Source organism: Theropithecus gelada, chromosome 15, assembly GCF_003255815.1.
Source record: "Theropithecus gelada isolate Dixy chromosome 15, Tgel_1.0, whole genome shotgun sequence".
NCBI lineage: Eukaryota > Metazoa > Chordata > Mammalia > Primates > Cercopithecidae > Theropithecus > Theropithecus gelada.
In genome coordinates, this window is record NC_037683.1 from 33,357,294 (window position 1) to 33,364,943 (window position 7,650).

The window sequence follows — 7,650 nt, forward strand, 5'->3', positions numbered from 1 at the left end:
GTATTGTAAACACCAGTGGGCCTGAGTGACCAGGAGGGTGGAGGAACAAGGAGGCTGCGCTGGCAGCTCAGAGCATGTAGAAATACGGGCAAGAAGTAATGAAAGAAAAACTCCATCGCCGGGGCTTGTTGGGGAACACAGCAGCCCAGACACTCTGAAGAAGCAGCAAGGGTCTGTAGAGGCACGTGTGGCCCTGAAGCCAGAGGGAGAACTCCCGGAAAACCCAGATAAGGCAGTATTCACATTAACTCATTTGAATCCTGATTCCCCTGCATACTAGCTCGATGACTTAGCTAATCACTAACACCTTAAAGCTTTCCTTTTCTCATCTGCAAAATGGGTATAATAATTAAGATCTCCCAACAGCGCCTTTGTGAGGATTCAATGATATATTGGTTCTTAAAAAAACTAAAACAGGCCGGGCGCGGTGGCTCAAGCCTGTAATCCTAGCACTTTGGGAGGCCGAGATGGGCGGATCACGAGGTCAGGAGATGGAGACCATCCTGGCTAACACGGTGAAACCCCGTCTCTACTAAAAAATACAAAAAACTAGCCGGGCGAGGTGGCTGGCGCCTGTAGTCCCAGCTACTTGGGAGGCTGAGGCAGGAGAATAGCGTAAACCCGGGAGGCAGAGCTTGCAGTGAGCTGAGATCCGGCCACTGCACTCCAGTCTGGGCGACAGAGCGAGACTCCGTCTCAAAAACAAACAAACAAACAAACAAACAAAAAAAAACTAAAACAAAAAAATGACTGGGCATAATGCCCAAGCTAAATCCTGAAAAAGGGGTAGCTGCTCACCTTATTATTAGTAAGTCTTTTTTACATGCCCAGACACCAGATTTGATATTGTCCAGGTACTGGCAGAAAGCAGATGACATACTTATCTGGGATGCTTCAAATAAATTATATTAAAAGGACTGTTTGTCATGGTCTGGGTGGACTGCATGGAATAACAATGAATTTTGAGACACTCCGGGACTAAGAAGGCTGAGGACCTAATTCCTCCTCAACCCCATGCCTGGCTAAGAGCACTCAGATGCCCAGCGAAAAAAAGTGAGCAGCCAGCCTCCATTAGAATCCAAATCCAATACACCACACCATGATTGTGCCAGTGTTCACAGAATGGATTGGGAGGGCCCTTGTTGTCCATAGGAATTTGGTGAGAGAGTTTTCGCCACAAAACAAAAACTTGCATAGAATTCTAAATTATTTTCTACAGGCCAGGCCTATTGGCTCAAGCTTATAATCCCAGCACTTTGGGAAGCCAAGGTGGGAAGATCACTTGAGGTCAAGAGTTTGAGACCAGGTTGGGCAACATAGCAAGACCCCAATCTTTACAAAAAATAAAATAAAATTTAAAAATTCATTTTCAGCAAAGCAATAATCTGTAAAAACAAGAAGAATGAGGAAAACAGAGCCTGGGTACCCATTTAGGTTAAGAATTAATTCATCCCTTCAATAGACATCTTGGTGCTCTGGCCTTCACTGGGAGACAAAGGTAACAACTAGTAGGCATAGTTTTCACTTATATGAGCACTTCTAAGTGTGTTATATGTATTCACACATTTTAATAATAGATTGAATTCACTTAATCATCATTAAATCCTTTAATCAAAACACGGGTGCTAACCTTTAAAAACTCACACAGTCTCATGTAAGAGGCCTATATCCAGATGATTTCAGCTCTGTGATAGTTGCTAAGGTACAGAGGCCACCAGATGTTTCAGGGCAGAGAGAAGAGTTAGTAACCTTGTGGTGTGCTGGGGGAGGCACTGACTTGCTTCCCAGAGCTGACAGTGTATTTTTTCCTAAGCATTCAGCAACTTCACTTTGCCAACTTGATATCGGACTGGAGGGGGTCATTGGCCAACACTATAAATAAAGGCTCTTTATTTTATTTAATTTTTGGAGAGATAATGATTGTTTAACATTTACCAGTACACCATTGCCAGAAGGCTTCCTGGAGGAGGAAATACTTGAGGTAGACTTATTTATAAGGAGATGGAAAGGTGTTTCAATGGCCTCTCCATCCAATTCCTTTTCATACTCCCTTCCTCCAGCCTCACTGAGCTAATCACCATGCTCCTGTCCTCTCACCCCTAATTCCTTTATGCAATTCTTTCCTTGCCTGGGTGATCCTTTTCCTCTTATCCACCAGAGAAACTCTTACTTCTGAATAGGCTCTCTGAAGACTTTTCTGTGCAAATTCCTGCCCAGGACCCTGATACCAGCTGAATGAGCTTGGACCATCCTTGACATCTCTAAGCCTTGTCTTTGCAGGCTGTCTCCATACACTGTAGGATGGGGAAAATGTCAGTGGCCCTGCCTGCTCCACAGGGTTGCTGTTGGAATGAGATAGATGGTCCAAGAGCCACACTGCAGAGGTGAGCACCGACAGAGCCACGCGAGGAAACATTGGATGTCAGAGCCGGAGGCAAGTTCTGAAACCATCAAAGCCAGTCTTCTCAGCTTACAAATGAGAAAAGCGAGGCGCTTTCAGCTAGTGTGCTTTTTGGCTAGGTTACTGAGGGAAGTGGAAAAACAGGATCCCACACGTGTCCCAGAAGATCTCTCTTTTGCCCACCATCGACCAGTGGGCACCACCAGGGCAGACCTCCCAGGAACGAAATTCTGGAATCAGTGCAGAAGTAACAACTGCCCATCACTTCCTAGGCAGTGGGCCAGTAAGAGAAAGGTTATATCTTGGGAAGGAAAAAAGGGAGGTAGGCTGGGGCATGCAGAGACCCCCAGTGGGTGTGGGACCTTGGAGGACGTTCTTATGTGATGGTGTGGCTTACGTGGTCTCACCCCTACTTCTGCTCCAGTAGAGAGAAGAAGGAGGGCAGGCAAAGAGGGAGGTAAGGAAACGGGGGCCATGCCAAACTACAAGAGCCAGTCCAAGAGGAGAGCTGGAGCCCAGGGGGCTTTCTTGGAGATGCCCCAGGATCTGAGGTGAGATGAGGTGAGGCCAGTCACATGGGTGACACTGACGTGAGGCTCAGGTCAAGGCCAGGTTAAGTCTTGGAAGGCAGGGCAGCAGGAGGGACTACTGGAACATGTGGGCACCAGTAGGACCCAAAGACAAGAGAGAGATCCTACGGGCTGAAGAGCAAAGGACACTGCCGAGATCCTGGGGAAAGATAAGGAGAGGCTGGAGCTGCGGTTCCCGTCATTCTTCCCATAGGAGTTCAGGGAAAGATTTGCTTATGTTTTTAATCATTTTTTAATTCTAAAAGTAATACGTCAATACATCTCAATGCAAACACTCAAACATTACATACAAAGCAGAAACCTCCCTTGAGACTCACCCACCCCACCACTCTCCTAATTCTGATGTGCATCCCTCCAAGCCTTCGGCTATGAGTTTATACCCCTATTTGTTCATAGGAGAAATATGTGACTCTGTGTGTATGTATGTGCTTTTATTTTGTTTTTGTTTTTGTTTTTGAGATGGAGTCTCACTCAGTTGCACAGGCTGGAGTGCAGTGGCACGATCTTGGCTCACTGCAGCCTCCACCTCCCAGGTTCGAGCGATTCTCGTATTTCAGCCTCCAGAGTAGCTGGGATTACAGGCATTTGCCATCATGCCCAGTTAATTTTTGTATTTTTAGTAGAGATGGGGTTTTGCCATGTTGGCCAGGCTGGTCTCAAAGTCCTGACCTCAGATGATCCACCTGCCTCAGCCTCCCAAAGTGCTGGGATTACAGGCATGAGTCACTGCGCCTGGCCTGCTTTTATATTAAAGAGATGAACCCCACATGCTCTCCTGAATCTTACTGCCTGCATCCGAGATCACTGCACGTACAGACCCAGAACTACAGCACTCTTTGTAAACCGCCCCTTACAATTCCACAGTCTGGGGAAGTGATCCATTATCTAATCATCCTCCCAGTGACAGACAGCTTAGACTGTTCCCAATTTTTCATTTTGAAACAATGCACTAGTGAATATCCCTTTACAAGCCTGCTACAGGAAGAAAAACAATTATATTTCATATATATTTTTATGCCATATATATTACATATCATTATACAGAATATATTCATTTACAATAAATATCCATTTTATATGTCTGAAAAACTATTTCTTTTAGAGGTGAAAATCTCCTAGGAAAAGTGGGCACCTCCACATCTGAAGTACCCCTTGACTTAAAACAGGTCTAGGCTGAGATCTTGAAAAATAGTCAGGAGCCGGGCGTGGTGGCTCACGCCTGTAATCCCAGCACTTTGGGAGGCCGAGGCGGGCGGATCACAAGGTCAGGAGATCGAGACCACGGTGAAACCCCGTTTCTACTAAAAATACAAAAAATTAGCCGGGCGCGGTGGCGGGCGCCTGTAGTCCCAGCTACTCAGGAGGCTGAGGCAGGAGAATGGCGTGAACCCGGGAGGCGGAGCTTGCAGTGAGCCGAGATTGTGCCACTGCACTCCAGCGTGGGCAACAGAGCGAGACTCCGACTCAAAAAAAAAAAAAAAAAAAAATACTCAGTCAGGAACTGTGACTACATAAACCCGAGATGGTACCAGAAACCTTAATGAGTCGTTTCCGTCTCCGCTTGTGAGGACTCTGTATATTCGTCCTCTCTTAGTCATCATTTGGGTGAGTTCTCCATATTTACGCTTGTTCTTTTTTTTCAGCTGCCCTCATAAATCAATCCCTGCAGTCTCCTAATCAAATCCAGCTTTTCCAATGAAACTGTAGCCGGGTGTTTAACTAACTAAATATTGTTTTTCCCCCAGCACTGACAGAGAGAGAGAGTGGGATGAAGCCTTGATCGGTGTCCTCTCCGCCTCAGCAACCCAGGAAGCTGCCACCGCAGTTACTGACAGGGACCCAGGTGGGTGTCAGGCCGTGGGCCATGGGTCTGGAGGGGTGGCAGTTAAGAGGTTCTCCTTTACTGTCTGGATTTTGGCTGTCGATCCCTGGGATCCCCAGGAAGTAGGTCACCCTTTCTGTGGCTACTCAATAAAGGCAGAAAATCGAGGGTGAACTTGCCTGGAGTGGCACCCAGCTGCCACCCTGCCCTTGGAGCATGCCTACTGAGTTCTGCTTCCACTGGGTCTACTAACAAATAGGCTTGTAGCTGTTCTCAGAGAAGAGAGGATGCCAGCCCCTGCTATTCCCCCTCCAGACACTCGTCCACTCTGGTCTCAGGTGGATGCTCACATGGCCTCAGCAGTAGCAAGACGGAGTGCATTTTTCCTGAGACCTGCCCTCGAACCTGGCTCAATCCTCCAATTGCCTTTGAGATCTACGGCAGGAGTTATCAAAGTTCTCCACCTGCAGTGGAGGGGGATGGTTTCCGGATGGTCCCTGGACTAGCATCATCAATGTCATCTAGGAACTTGCTCAATAGGCAAATTCTCAACCCCCACCCCAGACCTACTGGGTCAGAATCTCTAAGAGTGGGATCCAATGGTGTGTGTTCTAATGAGCCCCTAGATTATTCCAATGCATGCTCAAGTTTAAGCAGCACTGATCTACAGGACCAAGCTCCTAACTCAGATGCCCAGCTCTCCATGAACCGGCCCTGGCAGCTCCTCCAACCCCATCTCTCATTGCTTTCCCTATGGGATGCTACACTACATGGAACAGCCCAACATACCAGGAGGGGTCTCTCCTCGCCTCTGTGCTTGCCAGTCCTCCTCCTAGCCATGCCCTTGCTCAGATGTATCCCATACCTACCTTTTAAATCCCAGCTCCATGTCCTCTAGAAAGTCTTCCTTGGTTTCTCCAAGAAGAGCTAAAAATAGCTAACATCTACAGGGTACTGTTCCAAGAGCTGTTCAGTCATTTCTCGGTCACTGTGGGGGATTAGACCCAGAAACTCTCGAGGATACCAAAATCCACAGATGCTCAAGTTCCTGATATAAAATGATGTAGGTTTGCCATATAAGCTAAGCACATCCTCCATGTACTTTAAGTCACATCTAGATTACTTATAATACCTGATACAATGCTATGTAAGTAGTTGTTACACTACGTTTGCTATACTATTTTGTTTACGGAATAATGACAAGAAAAAAAGAATCTGTACATGTTCAGTAAAGATGCTTTCTAAAAAAATATTTTTGATCCATGTTTGGTTGAACCCATGGGTGAGGAACCCAACTGTCTTTCTCTCTACATGTGACTGACTATATGTAGAGAAATCAAATATCCATGTAGTAAAATGCAGAGAAAAAGATTGTTGTTGTTGTTGTTTTTGAAACAGGGCCTGCCTGGCTCTGTCACCCACGCTGGAGTGCAGCGGCATGATCTCAGTTCACTGAAACCTCCATCTCCCATTCTCAAGCCATCCTCCCACATCAGCCTCCCGAATAGCTGGGACTACAGGTGCACGCTACCATGCCCAGTTAACTTTTGTATTTTTTTGGTAGAGACGGGGTTTCATCAAGTTGTCCAGGCTTGTCTCAACTCCTGGGCTCAAGTGATCCTGCTACCTCTGCCTTCTAAAGTGTGAGGATACAGGCATGAGCCACCATCCTCAGTCAAAAGACAGTTGTTGAGACATATATCTATAGTTACAGGCCAGGCGCGGTGGCTCATGCCTGTAATCCCAGTACTTTGGGAGGCTGAGGCAGGCAGACCACCTGAGGTCAGGAGTTCAAGACCAGCCAGGCCAACACGGCAAAACCCTGTCTTTATTTAAAAATGCAAAAATTAGCGGGCATGACGGCACACACCTGTAATTCCAATCACTCGGGAGGCTGAGGCAGGAGACTCACTTGACCCTGGGAGGCGGAGGCTGTGGTGAGCTGAGATTGCACCACTGCACTCCAGCCTGTGTGACAAAGCAAGACTCTGTATTGAAAAAAAAAAAAAAAAGTATTGGCTGGGCACAGTGGCTCACGCCTGTAATCCAAGCACTTTGGGAGGCCGACATAGGCAGATCACAAGGTCAGGAGATCTCATGATCCATCCTGGCTAACGCAGTGAAACCCCGTCTCTACTAAAAAATTACAAAAAATTAGCCAGGTGTGGTGGCGGGCGCCTGTAGTCCTGGCTACTTGGGAGGCTGAGGCAAGAGAATGACATGAACCCAGGAGGCGGAGCTTGCAGTGAGCCGAGATGGCACCACTGCACTCTAGCCTGGGCGACAGAGCGAGACTCCATCTCAAAAAAAAGAAAAAAAAAAAAAATACTAGATAGTTATATATGACTATAATAGACAGAATTGGGCAGATTTAATTTTATACCTACACATATATCTAATCCTCTCAGTAACTCAATGAGAAATGTATTACTGTTAGCCCCATTTTACAGATGAAGAAGCAGAAGCCCAGAGAGCTTAAACAACATGTCCAAGTGAATAGGTGGTGAACTTGGCTAGGTGAGGTGGCTCATGCCCGTAATACAGCACTGGGATTGCCTGTAATCACTGAGACAAAGGTGAGATAATTGCTTGAGGTCAGGAGTTTGAGATCAGCCTGGACAACACAGCAAGACCCTGTCTCTAAAAATTTAATAATATTAACCAGTGGTGACGTTGAGATTTGAACCCCTGGCTCTAGAGCCTTCAACTATTTTCTTCTATTACTTCCCTGTGATATAGCCAGACCAATGGTTTTAGTTCCTCACCTTGGACCCCATCAGAGCACACCTGCTCCCACTGCCCTATGACAGCTCTTCAGTTGTGCAAAGAAAACTCTC